The sequence below is a fragment of the Erythrolamprus reginae genome, chromosome Z (assembly GCF_031021105.1).
Source record: "Erythrolamprus reginae isolate rEryReg1 chromosome Z, rEryReg1.hap1, whole genome shotgun sequence".
Classification (NCBI taxonomy): Eukaryota; Metazoa; Chordata; class Lepidosauria; order Squamata; family Dipsadidae; genus Erythrolamprus; species Erythrolamprus reginae.
The window spans coordinates 3,603,403-3,623,675 of NC_091963.1; the positions used below are offsets into that span (position 1 = coordinate 3,603,403).

Consider the following 20,273-nt stretch of genomic DNA (forward strand, 5'->3'; position numbering starts at 1 on the left):
CTTTCTGCGTTTCTGTGTCTGGGGAGGAAGGAAAAAAAGGAATTGAAAGCGTTATAAAAAGGCTTTAAAATTCCACTTTTGGTTAAGTTTGTTTGCTTGCTTGGTCTTTCTTTCTTTCTTTTTTCTTTCTTCCCTTCCTTTTTTCTTTCTTTCCTTTCTTTTTTCTTTCCTCCTTCCTTCCTCCCTCTGTCCTTCCTTCCTTCTTTCCTTCCTTCCTTTTTCCTTCCTTTCCTTCCTTCTTTCTTTTTTCTTTCTTTCTTCCCTCTGTCCTTCCTTCTTTCTTTCCTGCCTTCTTTCCTTCCTTCCTTTCCTTCTTTCTTTCTTCCCTCTGTCCTTCCTTCCTTCCTCCTTCCTTTTTTCTTTCTTTCTTTCCTCCCTCCCTCTGTTCTTCCTTCCTTCCTTTTTTCTTTCTTTCTGGCTTCCAGAGAGCCTCCGGGGGGGGGGGGGGGGTAGGAGATGGTGTTTCTACCCTCCCCGGCTCCAGGGAAGCCTTTGGAGTCTGGGGAGAGCGAAACACAAGGCTCCCGGGCCCACCAGAAGTTGGGAAAGAGGCCATTTCCGGTCTCCAGAGGGCCTCCAGGAAGCGGGGAGAGCTGTTTTTGCCCTCCCAAGGCATTGAATTATAGGTGTGGGCACTCGCGCATGCGCGATAGCATAATGCCCATACTTTTTCAGCAAGGAAAAAAAAGGTTTGCCATCCCTACTCTAGGTGGCTCCCGGCAAAAATATAAAACATTAATAAGTTTCCCACATTTCTAAAAGAGAAATCTATGTCATGTTTTGGATTGAATAACCCACAACCTCATCCCTGCTGTGCAATAGGGGTTGGTGTTTTTTCTAGGGGGGTAGCGGGTCAGAATCAAAACAAGCCAGTTTTGGGGTGCAGATCCTTTGATAACGCCTCAAAACCGACCACAATATATTCTCTAATCCGTCATTGATCAGAGAATACATAAAATACAGAATAACAGAGTTGGAACAGACCTCCAAGATCTTGCAGTGTCTTTTTTTTTTTAAGCTGTCTATTCTTATTAAAATGAATTCTGCATCAGTGCCCTTAAGTAATATTTCCACGGTTACTAAGAGGCGGCCTCCTACTTACCAGCAGGCAAATATTCCGAATTCTGGCCTCCTTCCTTGTGATGCATAGCTGAAAATACACACAGAGAAAGAGAGAGAAAGAAAGAGGAGCCGACAGCTTGTCCATCTTCTACAAAATGCCCCGCTGGAATTTAAATCAGCAGCAATTTGTCTTCCGTGACCCTTCAAGATTACGCTAGGAAAGACTAATGAGAAAATCAGACATTGTGCTTTAAAAAGAAAAATGTCAGTTTACCTTGTCAGTGTCGTCCACTGGAAATCCCCAGCCAGCATGCCTAAAATTATATATCAATCTTTGTAAAAAAAAAATTTTTTTAATTTTTATTTTTGTAATTTTTTAAAAAAAATTTTTAAAAAAAGAATTAAGTTAAAAAGTTTTTTTTAAAAAAAATGGTTTTGATTTTTTTAAAAAAAACTTTTTAATTTTTGTAAAATTACTTATAAAATTATTTTTAAAATTATTTTTATTGGCATTAACAGAAACACTTCCTCCAATTCAGAGCAGTAGTGAGTGGGTTGCTGCTACTGGTACGCAGCGCACCAGTAATGGCCGCCAGATTGCGCAATTTGCACGCGGCCGCTACAATGACAGTCCTTTGGGCACCCATATTTATTCATTCATTCATTCATTCATTAGATTTATATGCCGCCCCTCTCCGAGGACTCGGGGCGACTTGCAACATATAATAAGAACAATAAAATGTACAGTAATGACTAAATCCAATTAATTACAACTAGCTAACTGTTCTGCCGGGCTCTATGGTAAAAGTCTTCCAAAAATTCAAGGGTACAAATTTCAGACACACACACACACGTTTGAAAATTCAAAACCATGTTCTTTATCACAAAAATTCAAAAGAAACAAAGCACCCTTTTTGTATTGCAAAGAGCACTCGTCTCAAAACAAGCTGGTAGTCTGTACAATTCCCTTAATCAGTCTTGAAGTACTTAGCTAGCAGCTGTGAAGAAATGTCACAGCCCTCCTTCTTCCAACGAAGTGAGACACACACACTTTGCTCTGCTTTGGTTTCAAAGGTGTGAAAAATCAACAAAGTCTGAAAAACAGCAAGGATAATCTTCCACAACGGCCAAACCAACACGCTGCTATTTGTATCAGCAGCTCTAATTGCTGGATCCCCACCCAAACACAGGCGGCCTCTCTTATCTCCTGTTATATGTCCTCAATTGGTCTCTTCTACGCATTACTCTGCGCCTGCGTGGGTCCAAGACTTCCGCATCCGAATTGACCAAAGATAATGGAGATTGGCTTCCTGGGGCCCCCTCTTCCAAGTCACCCCCACCTTCTTTGTCCGAGGAAACTGCACTACCTGCCTCTGTCGGCAATAAAACAGGCCTATGACATGTTGATGTTTCGCCTGCATCCACCTCCACATTCCTTGGAGCAGGAGCTGGGCCAGAGCCAACCACAACACTAACTAACCTAAAATATATTAAAATCAATCATACTCATTCATACCTCAACCATAGATAACATTTGGGGGCCAGGGCCCCTAAGATTTAATTGCCCCAAGTCTGGCGACATAAGTCTTAAGACTCTTGTGGAAGGCGAGGAGGGTTGGGGCAGTGTGAATATCCAGGGGGAGCTGATTCCAGAGGGCTGGGGCCACCACAGAGAAGGCTCTTCCCCTAGGCCCCGCCAAGCGACGTTGTCTAGTTGACGCAACCTGGAGGTCAACTTTGTGGGACCTGACCGATTGCTGGGACTCATGCGGCAGAAAGCGGTCCCGCAAATATTCTGGCCCGATGCCCAGGTCATCACCAGCACTTTTGTGTGTATGCGCAGAAGCAAAATCTCGCAAGGAGACGCACATGCATGCGAGATTTGGGTGATCTCGTCAAAATATCTCTCTCGCACGTCCCCTTGTGAGATTTCAGCACATTTTTGCTTCCTGTGAATGTGCAGAAACGAAAACATGCTGGGACGCCCACACACATGCAAGAGAACCAAAGCTGCACACATAGCACGCTGGTAATAGCGGTAATCTGAATCCACCCGATTCAGAGGATATACAGTGGTACCTCGTCTTACGAACTTAATTCGTTCCGTGATCAGGTTCGTAAGTAGAAAAGTTCGTAAGAAGCAATTAACCCCATAGGAATCAATGTAAAAGCAAATAGTGCGTGCAACCCCATCCTCAAAGTCACTCCTTTTGCCTTGCGCCACTGGGAATCCCTGCTTCCGGACTTCCGTTGTCAGCTGAAGCGCCCGTTCTTGTGTTGTTGGGATTTCCCTGAGCCTCCCCTCGCTGGGATTCAAAGCAGCGCCAGCAAAAATGAAGGGGAGCCTCAGGGAAATCTCAGCAGCGCATGAACGGGCGCTTCGGCTGGCAATGGAAATCCGGAAGCGGGGATTCCCAGCGAGGGGAGGCTCAGGGAAATCCCAGGATTGGAAGAAAGGGCACTTCGGCTGGCAACAAGTCCGTAGGCAGGGATTCCCAGCGAGGGGAGGCTCAGGGAAATCCCAGTACTTCGGCTGTCAACGGAAGTGTGGAGGCGGGGCATCCCAGCAGCGGTGGCTCGGGTTCGTAAAGTGAAAATAGTTCAGAAGAAGCGGCAAAAAAAATCTTAAACACCGGTTTCGTATCTCAAAAAGCTCATTAGTAGAGGCGTTCGTAAGACGAGGTACCACTGTATTTGGTTTCCATTATGTTTTGAATGGATTAAAACTCACTTGTGTGGGGGGCTTTCTGTAACCAGTTCAGGGAACACCCCCCCCCACGTGAAAAGGGATTCAGAGGAGCCACAGTAGGTTCCAAAGTCTAATACAGGTAGTCCTCAGGTTATGACCATTCATTTAGTGACCATTATATGTTACAATGCTGAGAAAATATGACTGATGACCAGCGGTGGGCAGCAGGTGGAATGGGGTGAAACAGAATTCCACAGGCGGAAATCTTTAAAAAATAAATAAATTATTTATTTATTTTTAAAAAACCATCCACGCATGACCAGGGAGAGGGATTGACGAGCCAGTAGGTCCCTAATTTGCTGGCTCGTCAATCACTTCTTCTCTATAGACCAATGGTTCTCAACCTTTCTATTGCCATGACCCCTTAATACAATTCCTCATGTTGTGGTGACTCCCAACCATTAGTCTAGCACCAATTCTCCCAACAGAGCTTTAAGCTGATTGTCAGGAAGGTCACAGGGATGTCCCCACTGTAAATGCCTGATTGGCTGGGTTGTAAAAATATGTCCCAAGGTGCCGGAATACAAACTTTAGTTCCTAAAACCCTGGGAAATTTGTCTTTTCCAATGGTCATAGGCGACCCCTGTGAAATGGCCGTTCGACCCACAAAGGGCTCCTGACCCCCAGGTTGAGTACCACTGCTATAGATTGATGCTGGCCTTGTCAGGTTGCAAAAGGAGATCACCTGACCCAAAACACTGTCATAAACACCAGTCAATTGCCAATCACCTTTGATCACGTGACCACTGCAGTGGTGGTAGGTGTGGAAAATGATGGTAAGTACCCGCTTTTCAGTGCAGTTGTAAGTTCAAAGGTCCATTAAATAAATGATTGTAAGTCGAGGACTACCTGCATGGCAAAACCTTCAGCTGCCTTGTTATCCTGCTGCTAATTCCAAAATCAACATTTTAATTCCTTGCAGAGGCAGGAAACCAGCTATTATAAAAGCTGCATCATCCTAATTAAAATGTTTGCATAAATAAATCCAAATTTAAACCCTCTTAGGTTCTAATTGCCTGGAATCCCAGCAACAATTGTGCTTTAAAACTTCTACAGCTCACTTTAATCTTAGGAACGTCCTCCATGGGGGGGAGAGGGGGGAATCCTTCCCCTAAAAATTGTCTCTTTCTTCTTGCAGAAATCATATTTTCCAAAATTTCCTTTTGTTTTCTTTATTTGAGGGGAGGAAGAGAGAGCCGGCCGGTGGCGAGAGGCACATGTAGCCTGAAATGACTTTAAGCAGTCGAGCCTTTATAAGGGCATAACTTTGCAAACTGAAATTTCAGGGTGAGCAAGAAGGAGGGGAGAGAAAAGGGAGGGAGGGAGGAAAGAAAGAAAGAGAGAGAAAGAAAGAGAAGAAAGGGGGGAAAAGGAAGAGAAGGAAAGATTGGGAGAAGGAAGAAACAAAAAAAAAGAAAAAGAGGAAATGGAAGAAGGAGGGAAAGAAGCTTCGCAACTCAATCGAAGCTCCCTTCTCCAAAGCCCCACCACCATCTCCAACTCACGCGTTGCAAAAACCGTTTGCAAACGTTCCCTGCGCCGCGTTTTGCGCGCTTCCAACGGGCGGCAAACGCGCTCTTCCCGTCCCGGGACGGGCTATTTTCCCTCCGGAGGGGGCGTCCCGAGCTGTCCCCGTCTCCCCCAGTTTATGTGCACGCCGTCTCTGGACTCCAGGGCCCCCCGTTTCCATGGCCTGGATGTGCGCGCAATTGCGCACCCAGAGCCGCGGCGCTTCCAGGGGTTGCAACAGCTGCAGCAACTGCCACCGCGGGTGGTCGCTGCCTGTCCCACCCAGGAGGCAGAGGGAGGAGGGCTGGTTGCATTCAGACGTGCACTCTTCTTGAGCGTGCACGGGGCTTTCCTAACTGGCTCTGGTGTGAAAAATCCGCTTCGGATGTCGAGCGCTGTTTAGAAGCAAGCCAGCTTCTGCAAACAGTCCCGACCCAGCTCGCTTGTCGTCTGAATCGGGCAGAAGGTCCTGAGAGGTGAGTGGCCCCCGGCGGGAAAAATAAATCTGGCCGTCCCCGACCTTCTCCTGAGTCGCCATCACGTGTCTTTTCTCAGCTAAAAAGCCGCGTTTGCAAACAGCCAAGCAGGTCTTTGGCACGCGTCTCCTTCCCGCCTTGCTGTGTTCTCACGACTTGCTGGGATTAAGGGAGTTCAGCTGCAGAGCATTTTGCAACACGTGAAGGTTGCAACGGTCTTTAAGTCGTCAGTCATTTTTCTCAGGTCAGTTTTAACTTCAAACTGTAGTTAAACCAGTGTTTCCCAACCTTGGCAACTTGAAAATATTTGGACTTCAACTCCCAGAATTCCCCAGCCAGCAAATGCTGGCTGGGGAATTCTGGGAGTTGAAGTCCAAATATCTTCAAGTTGCCAAGGTTGGGAAACATTGGTTGAACAAATGATTGTACTTGGGAAAACGCCAATGAATGGGTTGGCAATGCACATATTTTATTCATTGTGTCATAAAATGATCTAGGAAATGGCAGTTGGACTGATGCAGAAGCTAAATCCTACACATGGAAGAACGACCCTTGAGGTCATCCAGTCCAACCCTCTTTGGCAGAAAATTAAATTTGATTGACAATTTCCTTTACTTAAATTTGATTGACAATTTCCTTTACTTAAATTTGATTGACAATTTCCTTTACTTAAATTTGATTGACAATTTCCTTTACTTAAATTTGATTGACGATTTCCTTTACTTAAATTTGATTGACAATTTCCTTTACTTAAATTTGATTGACAATTTCCTTTACTTAAATTTGATTGACAATTTTTTCTCTCCAGGATCTGAAAAAAAAGCTTCAATTGTGAACCGGCAATTTGATCCATTGTTAAAAATCCTAGCCTGGTCCAGGTGAGTGGCTGATCTATTTGGAACTCTGGGAAGACTGCCAATCTGGCCCCCACCCATCTCCTCTCGCACTGGGCCCACCCCATGAACCTGTCCATCAAAATGGTAGCATCAGGGATGAGGGTGAAGTATTCACTGGTATTGACTTGCAATCACAATGATTTCCATCGCTAAGCAAGACAGTTGTTAAACAAGTTTTGCTCCGTTTTACGACCTTTCCTTGCCACCGTTGTTAAGTGAATCACTGCAGTGGTTAAGTTAGTCACATGGTTGTTAAGTGAACCTGGCTTCCTCCTTGACTTTGCTGGTGGGAAGATCATCAAATGACCCAGGCGGTACAACTGTCATAAATATGAGTCAGTTTGCCAAATGGCCAAATTTGGATCACCTGACCACAGGGATTCTGCAATGGTCGTAAATGTGAGAAACAGTCACAATTCACTTACTTCAGTATGTTGTTATAATTTCGAACGCCCACCTAATAAATGTTTGCATGTCAAAGAAGATTACATTGAGTTTTAAGAATAATTGAGATAAGCAATGTGTGTTAAAACTACCTCCTGATTCCAGCAGGGGGCAGCACATGCTGAATCTTATGCCGAATTAATACATATTTTCCATTGTTGCTCAGTGGTGGGTTGCTCCCAGTTTGGACCATAGCGCCAGAGGCAGGAGGCTCCACCCACCCACCTGGGACGTTTCTGCACATGTGCAGAAGCTTCTAGGGCAAACGCGTGCAGAAAACGGTAGCAACAGGTTTTAGAACCCACTATGGACAGAATTATTCAATTTAACAACCACAATTGAGCTCAAAATTCATGCTGATAATCAAGAAATTTGTTAAGTGAATTCTGCCCCATTTTACTGCCTTTCCTGCAATGGTCACTAAGTGAATCACAAGGTTATTAAGTGAATCTGGCTTCTTCATTGATTTGGCTGGTCAGAATCATATGACCGCAAGGGTTGTAAGTGTGAAAAACAATCATAAATCCCTTTTTTTTCAATGTCGTAACTTTGAAACCGTCACTAAATGAACTGCTGTAAGTTGAGAACTTAATGCACTAGTAAAAGAATGTTCCCCCTGGGATCACGAGTAGTCCTCAACTTACAACCGTATTGGAGCCCTTCAATCATAAACCAAGGCAACCACATGACTGGATTGTTTTAGTGGCAGTCATTAAGTGAATCAACATATTCCTATGGGCAATTTTTGTCAAAAAAAGGATGGAAATTGGCAAACAAAATCATAAAATAATACTAATAAAATAATTCTTTAAAAAATATTTTAATAAAATAACCTGCCATAAAATTGAGCCACTGGCCAATTACCCTGAAAGGCAGTCATGGGAATACACATGTGTATGTGTTTGTGTGTGTGTGTATTTGCATTTATGCAGATCTGGATATTTTATATACAAACGGCATACCGTACATTGAAAGGATTGTAAGTAGCATTTGCGTATCTGTCATAACTTGAAACAGTTGCTAAACAGTTGGTCACAAGTCAAGGACTATCTGTAGGTCATAAGTCGAGGACTACCTACCCGGGAACTTGATTTTTGCCAGCTGGGGAATTCTGGGAATTGAAGTTTACCTATATGAAATCCTGTTTAAGAAAACTTTTTATGGGTCTCAAATCAAGATTTTAATGCTGCTGGCTATTCTTAATAATAATAATAATAATAATAATAATAATAATAATAATAATAATATAATAATATAATAATAATAATAATAATAATAATAATAATAATAATAATAATAATAATTTATTAGATTTGTATGCCGCCCCTCTCCAAAGATTCGGGGCAACTCATAACAACAATAAATAATGCAGTACAAATCCAATAATTAAAAAACTAAAGCTAAAAACCCACTATCATTTAAAAACAGTCAATACAGTGGTCCCTCGATTTTCGCGGGGGATGCGTTCCGAGACCGCCCATGAAAGTCGAATTTCCGCGAAGTAGAGATGCTTCCTTCCTTCCCCTCTCTCCTCCATTCCTGGTTTTACTTAACCCCAGAACCCGCAGGGGCAACGGGGTGGCAACCTGGGGGCTTTGCTGCGCTTTAGGGCGCAGGTGGTGGCGGCACCAGAGGCTGGAGTGGAGGCCGCGCATCTCAGCTGCTTGGCGGCCCACACTTACCTGCTACTTCTGCCGCTGCTGCCACCGATTTTGCCACCACCGGGCCTCTCAGCTGTCTGGTGGCCCACGTGTCTTCTGTCGGTCGCGGCAGCGGTGGCGGGAGGCACAATCTGGGCAGCGGCGGCCGACACGTGGGCCGCCAAGCAGCTGAGAGGCCCGGCGGCAGCAAAATCGGTGGCAGCAAAATTGGCGGTGGCATCCCGAAAGCAGAGGAGCAGCTCCTGGGATATCCCTCCGACTTGCCCTTCATTCTTTGCTGCTTTGCTGCTGCAGGCAGGTAGCCGCCCATCTGTCGGGCTGTCTTGTGCCTCCGGATCCGGAGGCTTGCCCATGGCCACCGAGGGCTCCTCCCCAAGCGGCGCCGGCGCCAAAATAATACGGGTCCGGCGAGGGGGCTGAGCCTTGGCCACCGCTGCCCAGATTGCACCTCCTGTCACCGTGGCGGCCAACAGAAGACACGTGGGCCACCAAACAGCTGAGAAGTCCGGTGGAGGCGAAATCGACGGCAGCAAAATTGGCGGCAGTAAGGCTCTTCAAGTGGAGTGTACCAACGCTTCAATAATTAAAGGGGAAGGATCAGGAGGCTGGGGTGGAAGCGGAGCTTTTATTTAAAGACGGCTTCTTTAAATACATTTTAAAAATAAAAAAAATACCACGGATTTTCAGAATTTTTATTTATTTATTTTTTGAAAACTCGTGGTATAGGCTTTCCACGAAAGTCGAGGGACCACTGTACAACCCAATCATAACCACATATAAATCTTACTAGCCAAAAAGGGGATACTGTACATCAATTACCCCATGCCTGGTGACATAGATAGGTCTTCAGAGTCTTGTGGAAGGTGAGGAGGGTGGGGGGCAGTTCGAATCTCCAGAGGGAGTTGATTCCAGAGGGCCGGGGCTGCCACAGAGAAGGCTCTTCCCCTGGGTCCCGCCAGACAACATTGTTTAGTCGACGGGACCTGGAGAAGGCCAACTCTGTGGGACGCTGGGATTTGTTGGAATTGGAACGATGCCTCCCATCCTATTTAGAAAATCCTTGATTTACGACCAGAATTGAACCCAGAATTTCTATTGCTAAGTGAGACAGTTGTTAGGTTTTGTCACATATTGTATCATCTTTCGTGCCACAATTTGTTAAAATGGATCCTTGCAGTCATTAAGTTAGTTACATGGTCGTTAAGTGAATCTGGCTTCTTCATTCACTTTTGACTGTCCGAAGGGGATCATGTGACCCCAGAACATTGTGAAACCCTGATCACGTGGTCCTGGAACCTTGTCATAAATACAAGCCAGTGGCCCAGTGTCCGAATGTTCCATCAGATGGTTGTAAGTGTGAAAAATAATCAAAAGTCACTTTTTTCTGTGTTGTAACTTTGAATGGCCTCTAAATGAACTGTTGTAAATCAAGGACTTCCTGGATTTCAGGCAGGGGGTTAATTAAGGGCACAGAAGAGGGTCTAAAACTATTTGTCTCTCACACTTAGCTACATGAAAGTGTTTGGACTACAACTCCCAGAATTCCTTGGTATGAGGGTCCTTTGCTAAGAATTCTGGGAATTAATATCCGTCCGTCCGTCTGTTCCATTCCCCCCCCCCCCATCTACAAATGGCCAGGTTTGAAAAATTTGAGGTAGCAGGAAATTCTGGTTCCAATTATGGTCGTAAGTTGAGGACCAGGGGTGCCCTCCAACCAAAAGCGTTGTACCGATTGCCTTTGCAGTTTGTCCTCAACTTACAACAGTTTATTTATTTACCGTATTTAATCAATTTGTGTGCCACCCAATTTCCTAAGGGGACTCTCAATGGCTCATTTAGTGACTATTCAAAGCAGTAAAAAAAAAGTACGACTGTTTTTTCACACACTTAACGACCATTGCAGCGTTTCCACGGTTCCCACGATCAAAATCCAGGCACTTAGCAAAATTGACTCCTATTTATGACCGTTGCATATTTGCTTAATAAACCATGTGACTTAATTTAAAAACTACAGGGTTTCACTTAACAGCAGCAGCGAGAGAGGTCGTAAAATGGGTTAAAAATTCACTGAACTTGCTCAGTGGCATAATTATTTTTGGCTCAGTGGTGGCCATAAGTCGAGGACCACCCATAAGTGGCATGGCCCTGGCTGGGGATGGTGAGCAGAGGCACACAACCTGCCGTTGTGCGCAGGAGTTGTGAGTCCTCTGCACCCAAGCTACATCTTTTCAAAAAGTCAGAATTCGATCCCTGCACTTAATTTAATTTAAATATAATTATTTGGGGTGTTTCGTCCGAGGGGTTTTTTTCCAAGTGGGAGACCCCCGTCCCCAAATAGATTGTGTGGGGAGAGAGCCTCCAAGTCGAACCCCCCCAAAACGCAGTGTGTGAATCCGGCAGCACCACATTGTCCTCGAGGTATGACAATGAAGCCCTTTGTCCGGGGGAGGGACAGGGGCTGATGCCGTGCGGTGCCTGGCGGTGCGAGGCCACGAGCGGAGCGTTCAAATGACCATGAATCGCCCCCCTTTCTGCCTTGCGCTTCGTCTCAGGAGTGAAAGCCGCTGGTGTGAGTGGAGCTGCACAAGCCCCCTGTTTGTGTTCGGGAGGAAACAAAAGGGACGAGCGAGCGACACCCACGTGGGAGCCACCTTTCATTTTCCTCTCTGCGAAAGGTATGGAGCCCTAGGAGCAGCGGGTAGAATAACAGAGTTGGGAAGGAGCCCCAGAGGTCATCCAGCCCAGCCCACTGCTCAAGCAGGGAACCCTGTCCAATTGTAGTAGTAGTAGTAGTAGTAGTAGTAGTAGTAGTAGTAGTAGTAGTAAATAATAATAATAATAATAATAATAATAATAATAATAATAATCTCCTCTTCCTCCTCCAAATAACCAAGTTGCAAGGGACCTCAGTGGTCATCCAGGCCAACCCACTGCTCGAGCAGAAAACCTTATTCTATTTCAGAAAAATAACTGTCCAATATTCTCCTCCTCCTTCTTTTTCTTCTACTCCTTTTTCCTCTCCTCTTTTTCTTCTTCTTCTCCTTCTACTCCTTTTTCTTTTCCTCCTCTTTTTTCTTCCCCTTTTTCTTTTCCTTTTTCTTCTCCTTTTTCCCTCCTCCTTTTTCTTTTCCTCTTCTTTTTCTTCTCATTTTTCTTCTTTTTCTCCTCCTTTTTCTCCTCCTTTTCCTTCTCTTCTTTTTCTTCTCCTTTTTCTTCTTTTTCTCCTCCTTTTTCTCCTCCCTGTTCCTCCTTTTTCTTCTCCTTTTTCTTCTCCTTTTTTCCTTCTCCTTTTTCTTCTCTCCTTTTTCTCCTCCTCCTTTTTCTTCGCCTTTTCTCCCTGCTTCGCCTTCTTTTTCTTCTCCTCTTTCTCTCCTCCTCTTCTTCCTCCTCCAAATAACAGAGTTGGAAGGGACCTCTGAGGTCATCTAATCCAACCCACTGCTCGTGCAAGAAGCCCTGTCCTATTTCAGACAAATGTCCACTCTTTTCTTAAAAACCTCCAGTGTTGGAGCTTCTGGAGGTAAATGCTCCCATCATCGGAGGTTTTCATGCGGAGCTGTTTGTCTGGAATTGCAGAGTCTCTCGCTTGAGCACGGGTTCAACTAGATGACCTCCAGCCTCCCTCCCAACTCTCTTTCTCTCTGTCCTGCTTTTCCTAATAATGGCTTCTTCAGCCGGTCTCTGGCAAGGGAACTATTTTTCAGCCAGGTGACACTTCCTGGTATTTTGATGGCTGACCTGATTTTCGACAGTTATGATTTGTGACCGTAACGGCAAAGCTCCATTATACTTGGATAGAATAGAACAGAACAGAATTCTTTATTGGCCAAGTGTGATTGGACACACAAGGAATTTGTCTTTGGTGCATATGCTCTCAGTGCACATAAGAGAAAATATAGATTTGTCAAGAATCATGAGTTACAACACTTAATGATTGTCATGGGAGTCAAATAAGCAATGAAGAAACAATATTAATAAAATAAAAATTTACAATCATACAGTCAATTATTATTATTATTATTATTATTATTATTATTATTATTATTATTATTAATTAGATTTGTATGCCGCCCCTTTCCGTAGACGGGGCGGCTCACAACACAATATTAATAAAATAAACAATCAATATTAATAAAATAAACAATCAATATTAATAAAATAAAAAATTACAGTCATACAATCCTAAGTGGGAGGAAAAGGATGATAGGAATGATGAGAAAAAACTAGTAGGAATAGAAGTGCAGACTTAGTAAAAAGTCTGACAGTTTTGCGGGAATTATTTGTTTAGCAGAGTGATGGCGTTTGGGGGGAAAAACCTCTTCTTGTGTCCAGTTGTCATGGTGTGCAGTACTCTGTAGCGACGTTTTGAGGGTGGGAGTTGGAACAGTTTTGTCCAGGATGCAAGGGGTCTGTAGATATTTTCCCTGCCCTCTTTTTGACTCGTGCAGTCTACAGGTCCTCAAGGGAAGGCAGGTTGGCAGCCATTGTTTTTTCTGCAGTTCACATGATTGCGGTCATAACTTTGAGCACAGGTGAGGGACTCTTGCTTTCAACGCCGTCGTAACTTTGAACGGTCACTAAATGAACGGTGGCAGGTCAAGGACTGCCTGTATTTGCGATAGGAATGTAATTATTTCATTTAAGGCCAATTTGGCAGGATTTATCTCTTTATTTTTTTTAAATTGGGTATAAATATTTTAAAAAGAACATTTAAAACATTAAAATAGAAACATTAGACTACAGTACAAACAAGACATTATCATATGCAAATACACATAACAACTTTTTAAACTTTTTAACGGTAAATGGCAATGACGTTAAGTTTCCATTTATATACAAGCATGTTAAAGTGTATTTCCTTTACAGTTTTTATCCATCAATCAATTTAACTATTGATTAGTATTGTCATACTACTGTTCCTTATCCTTTCTTATATATTCATTTGGCAGGATTTGAGATCTTTTCACTAGGTTTTTTCCTACCTGGACCTCTCCTGAAGTTAAACAACCTGATTTAGGCAGTTGTGTTATTCAAAATGGTGTGTTGCTTAGAATTGTGATTTGTGGGGCTTGGCAGATGGTGGGTGAGCTGTCAACCTCTTGGCTGGTCTTGTCTTAACAGGGCAAAGGTATCAAGCTCAATATCAGACTGCGCAGGAATTAATAGACTGACAGTGAAGTTGATCTCCATTGTCAGTCTATTAATTCCTGCGCAAAGACAAAGAGGATTCTGAATATTAAAAAATATGGATGAAATTTTATGTGTGGTTGGATATGAAATTTAACTGCTTGTTTCTCTTCTTTCTGTTTCTTTTCTTTTGAAATGATTCTATATGTATATATGTAACGGTACTGTATACTTTTATATTTCTTTTCTAAATAATTTTTAAAAAATATATTAAAAAAAAGAAACTTAACTAGAAACTTAACTCAAAAAATAAATAAATAAAGGGAACACTTAAAAAACAGAATATAACTTCAAATAAATCCAACTTCTGTGAAATCAAACTGTCCACTTAGGAAGTAACACTGATTGACAGTCAATTTCACAGGCTGTTGTGCAAATGGAATAGTTGTGCAATTGAAATATTCAATGAGAATATTTCATTCACTCATATCTAGGATGTGTTATTTGTGTGTTCCCTTTATTTTTTTGAGCAGTATATTAATAATAATAATAATTTATTAGATTTGTATGCCGCCCCTCTCCAAAGACTCGGGGCGGCTCACAACAACGATAAAAACAATATTATAATGGCAGAAATCTAATATTAAAAAACTAAAAACCCTATCATAATTAAAAACCACACAGCACATGCATACCAAACATAAATTATAATGAGCCTGGGGGAAAGGTGTCTCAAATCCCCCATGCCTGGCGGTATAGGTGGGTCTTAAATAGTTTACGGAAGACAAGGAGGGTGGGAGCAGTTCTAATCTCCGGGGGGAGTTGATTCCAGAGGATCGGAGCCGCCACAGAGAAGGCTCTTCCCCTGGGGCCCGCCAGACAACATTGTTTAGTCGACGGGGCCCGGAAGGAAGGGGAGATTAGAACTACTATTTTTTTTAAATCCAGGTGACGGGAATAGTAGGTAGTGGGGAGGCAACACTGATATAAGTTACACATCCAAAATAATCTTAACTTAGATTAAACAATAATGATATAGTAATAAAAGCTTTGGCAAGATGACAAGATGATAGAAAGAAACTGTCAACAAAAATGGGGGAAGGTCTTAAGCATAAAACGTATCAGGAAAGACTTCATGAACTCAATCTGTAGAGTCTGGAGGACAGAAGGAAAAGGGGGAACATGATCGAAACATTTAAATATGTTAAAGGGTTAAATAAGGTCCAGGAGGGAAGTGTTTTTAATAGGAAAGTGAACACAAGAACAAGGGTCACAATCTGAAGTTAGTTGGGGGAAAGATCAGAAGCAATGTGAAAAAATATTATTTGACTGAAAGAGTAGTAGATCCTTGGAACAAACTTCCAGCAGACGTGGTAGATAAATCCACAGGAACTGAATTTAAACATGCCTGGGATAAACATAGATCCATCCAAAGATAAAATACAAGAAATAGTATAAGGGCAGACTAGATGGACCAGGAGGCCTTTTTCTGCTGTCAATCTTCTATGTTTCTATCTGTTCCAATAAATGACTTTTAGAATTACAGACAGTTCATTCAGGGAAGGGGAAAGAAAGGAGGAGTGGAAGTAGAAAGGTAGGAAGAGAGAGAAGTTGAAGAAGGAAGGGAGAGAGAAAGTTAAATGCTGAATGGGGAATTCTGGGAGTTGAAGTTCATTTGTGCTGACTGAAGAATTCTGGGAATTGAAGTCCACTTGTGCTGACTGGGGAATCTTGAGAGTTAAAGTCCATTTGTCCTGACTGAAGAATTCTGGGATTTGAAGTCCACCTGCAGTTGTCCAGTTTGAAAACTGTGGGGGGAAAGACCCTATTGGTGATGCAGAGGGGGGTGATGCAACCCCTGGCCTTCTCTGCCCCCCCTTTTTTTTAAAGTGCCCCCCCTCCCAGTCCCATCCGCCCTCCCCCTTCCTTGGAAGGCAGTCTCATTCCTGGTGCAAAATCTCCAGATTCCAGGCAGGGGGGAGGGAGGGAGGAAGGAAGGACCCAGCAGACGACAGGAAGGGGGAAAAAATGGAGAAATAGCTACAAAGGAGAAGATGTTGCAGAGAGGAGGAGATGGAAAACTTTTGCAGATCTCTGAAGATTTCTTAGTACGTCCATTTTTTTCTTTCCTTCCTTCCTTCCTTCGTTCCTTCCTTCCATCCTTCTTCCTTTTCTACTTTTCTTTTTGGCAGTTTTGCAAACCGCTTGCAAATTCTTTCTGAGCCAAGCCAAATTTTGCAAGTTGCGTAGATGTCTTGCAAAAAAACCCACCCCTCTTTTGTTCCTAGGTTGGATCCTCAAATGCAACTTTAAAGAAAAAAAAAATTAGCTGTTTTCCTTGGAGGAAGTGTGCAAAAAAAGAGAGAGAAAAAACTGGGTGTGCAAATTTCTTTTCTTTTTTTTCTTGGGGATCTGTTGTGGATCAGCGGTGGTGGCGTTTTTCAGATGTGTGTTTAGTTTTCAGTCCTAATTTGGTACTTTCTACACACTATTTTTAACCCCTTTCGGTTGGCTGGTAGTCCTGAGTTTTCTCTTGGCATAAATCTGTGCACTTTTGTGATTTGTAGGTTTGTGTTTCTCTCTCTCTGTGTGTTTGTGTAGCAATGTGGAACTGAGTTAGATTTCAGTGGCTGAGCTTGTCAGATAGCCAATTCAGGATGCAATTTTAAAGTCACGAGAAGATTCAACTTCCATGTGATAAAAGTATTTTTGTTGTGAATCTTACAAGCCCCAAATATATCAATTATAAATAATGTGTCAGCCAATTAAGGTTTGAAAGAGTTCACAGTTTCTACCTATCTCAGGCATTTTAACCAATGCAGTGTAATTATTGTAGTATGATACTATCAATTATTTTTATTATAAATTTTATAAGCAATATAAACTAAAAGTAATGTGATTAAGATAATAATGAAGACAGAACTTACTTCCTCTCTTGGGGGCACTTTAGCAAAGGTGATATAATTATTATACTTGCATATGATAAATATCATCAGTTCTTTTTATTATGAATATTTATAAGCAAAAAACATAAAATACATTTTATGCCAATTAAGGATAAAAGATCAAAGTTACTTCTCATCTGGGCCATTTTAGAAAGTGAAATGTAATTATTGTATATCGTACTTACATAAAATAATTCTCTATTATTTTTATTGTAAATATTATAACTAAAAATTAAACTATAAATAATGTGTGTAACAATGTACCAATGAAGGGTAAAGATTCTTCCTACCTGGAACATTTTATCAAATGTAATGTAATTATTGTACTAACCTAATTATAATTGTAAATTATTTTTAAATATAAGCAAATAATTAAATGATAAATAATTATAAATATTTCTAAATCCTGCACGTGTGGGCCAATTTATGTTGAAAACAGATACTTCTTCCCATTTAAACAAATGCAATGTAATAATTATAAAACATTATTTTTATTACAGATATAAATATAATTAAAATGTAAGCAATAAATTGTAATCTAATATTATATGCATTAGTGCAGCAATACAAGAACTTACAAGAATTTATATAAGAACTTATTATGATGCAATTTAAGGATGGATGGGTGGATTAAGGATAAGAGATAGGTGTTTATTTTAATCTTTATAGAGTACACAAACAAAACTTTGGTTTTTCTTTTTTAATCCCATGCTAACTTTTAAGTGTGTTAAGTGTGAAAGTAATGGAGTGAGAGGCGAACAAACTTTTGTAGGGAGCAAAAGTATTTCAGGAGGTATTTGAGGCTCTGTGAGCCTGGGGTTTTTCTCTTAGACATTTCATGACCCAGCTAGGGAACATCATCAGTGTTAGAAGGGAATGGGATTTTCAGAGAAGGAGGAAGAAAAGAAATGTGAGCTTGAATGTTTGCTTACAGATGTTTCATCACCCAATTAGGTAACATATTGAGTGCTACTTGGCAGTGGGTTTTTTTTCCTATTACCTTATTTAGGGTGATTGATTGATTGAAAAATTGATTCTCGCATCTCGCACATTCTGGAGATAGAAACATAGAAGACTGACGGCAGAAAAAGACCTCATGGTCCATCTAGTCTGCCCTTATACTATTTCCTGTATTTTATCTTACAATGGATCTATGTTTATCCCAGGCATGTTTAAAATCAGTTACTGTGGATTTACCAACCACGTCTGCTGGAAGTTTGTTCCAAGGATCTACTACTCTTTCAGTAAAATAATATTTTCTCATGTTGCTTGTCAAAGTCCGTCCGGATCCGAGTGATTTTATCAGTGAAAAATGAGTTAAAATCCTTGGCACTGCTCTGCAAGGGCTCCCCAACTCCCCCCTGATTGAGAAGGGAGCGAGTTACCCTGAACAGAGCAGCCGGGCGAGATTCCGCTGATGCAATCAATTTATGATTTGATTTGATTTGATTTGATTTATATGCCGCCCCTCTCCGAAGACTCGGGGCAGCTCACAACAGCAATAATACAATATATAGAGTACAAATCCAATATTAAAAAAAAGCTAAATTTAAAACCCATAAGCATTAAAAACAATCGTTACTGCACACCATTCTCATGTATTACAGTCAGAAAAAAGGTGGTGGTGGGGGAAAAGATAGTTAGTCCCCCCCATGCCTGGCGACATACATCAACATCTTGCGGAAGGCGGGAAGAGTGGGAGCAATTCGAATTTCCGGGGGGAATTGATTCCAGAGGGCTGGGGCTGCCACAGAGAAGGCTCTTCCCCTGGGTCCCGCCAAACGGCATTGTTTAGTCGACGGGACCCGGAGAAGGCCAACTCTATGGGACCTGATTGGCCACTGGGATTCATGTGGCAGAAGGCGGTCCCACAGGTATTCTGCGGTCGCGAGAGCCATCGTGGGACCGTGGCCTGCATTGGCTGCCGATCAGTTTCCGGTCACAATTCAAAGTGTTGGTTATGACCTTTAAAGCCCTACATGGCATTGGACCAGAGTACCTCCGGAACTGCCTGCTACAGCACGAATCCCAGCGACCGATAAAGTCCCATAGAGTTGGCCTTCTCCAGGTCATGTCGACTAAACTGTCATTTGGCAGGCCCCAGGGGAAGAGCCTTCTCTGTGGCGGCCCCGGCCCTCTGGAATAACTCCCCCCGGAGATTAGAACTGCCCCCACCCTCCTTGTCTTTCGTAAACTATTCAAGACCCACCTATACTGCCAGGCATGGGGGAGTTGAGACACCTTTCCCCCAGGCTCTTTATATTTTATGTTTGGTATGTATGTGTTGTTTGGTTTTTAAATATGATAGGGTTTTATATGCTTCTTTTTAATATTAGATTTGTTTCACTATAATAATGTTTTTATTATTGTTGTGAGCCGCCCCGAGTCTTCGGAGGGGCGGCATACAAATCTAATAAATAATAATAATAATAATAATAATAATAATAATAATAATAATAATAATAATAATTATTATTATTATTATTATTATTATTCTGGTCCGATACCATGTAGGGCTTTATAGCTATAATTCTGTAGCTATAATTTTGCCATGAAACTGATGTGACTAAAGCTACCTGGAGTTTTTACTAAACACAGGTAATCTTCCATTTATGACCAGTCGATTAACAACCGAAGTGATGATGGAGTTTTTAAAAATTACTTGATAACCATCCTCAAAATTAAAACTGCCCCCAACCTCCTTGTTTCCATGATAGCCCTTTAGACTTATATACCGCTTCCTAGTGCTTTTACAACCCTCTCCAAGCGGTTTGCAGAATCAGCCTCTTGCCCCCAACATTCTGGGTCCTCATTTTACCCACCTTGGAAGAATAAAAAGCTGAGTCAACCTTGAGCCAGTGGTGAGATTCGAACTGCTGAATTACAGCTAGCAGTTAACTGAAGTAGCCTGCAGTGGTGCACTCTAACCACTGTGCCATCTAGGCTCATTTGCGAACAGTTACAGCATCCACATGGTCAAATACATCATTTCCAGCAAACAAAACGCCCATTAAATAAGCTTGCTTCAGACTTAGGACCATATGATTTGCATAATGACTGCAGTGACTCACTTAATGACTATCATAAAAGCGGTCATAAAATGAATCCAGTTCTGTGACACCTCCACTTACCAGCCTAACCTCTTGCGTCCAAAGTTCCAGGCTCAGTTATGGTTACAAGTCGAGGACTCTTTACAAGAATTTGGGCAAAATTGTGATGGTAAATACTTGCTACAGGAAGTCCACGATTTATGACGGTTTGTTTAATGAATGCTCAAAGTTAAAACAGCACTGAATAAAAGTGACTTATGAACGTTTTTCACACTTACGACTTTTGCAACAGCCCCATTGTCACTCGATCCAAATTCAGACGTTTGGCCAACTGACTCATATTTATGACGGTTT

At 42.2% G+C, this 20,273-nt stretch overlaps 1 protein-coding gene across 7 annotated transcripts in view; it reads left to right on the plus strand.

Moving 5' to 3' along the window:
- Positions 1 to 5,442: 5,442 nt before the first annotated feature.
- GJC2 (gap junction protein gamma 2) overlaps positions 5,443 to 20,273 on the plus strand; it is a 74,107-nt gene continuing 59,276 nt past the window's right edge. For 2 of the 7 annotated variants that reach the window (XR_011556966.1, XM_070729624.1), the window contains exons 1-3: positions 5,443 to 5,796; positions 6,605 to 6,674; positions 11,350 to 11,472. The gene's annotated coding sequence lies outside the window, so the exon portion shown is untranslated. Of the gene's footprint in view, positions 5,797 to 5,875; positions 6,041 to 6,604; positions 6,675 to 11,349; positions 11,473 to 15,942; positions 16,033 to 20,273 lie in introns of those variants that run through there. The other 5 variants (XM_070729623.1, XR_011556965.1, XM_070729619.1 and 2 more) reach the window with 5 other exon arrangements.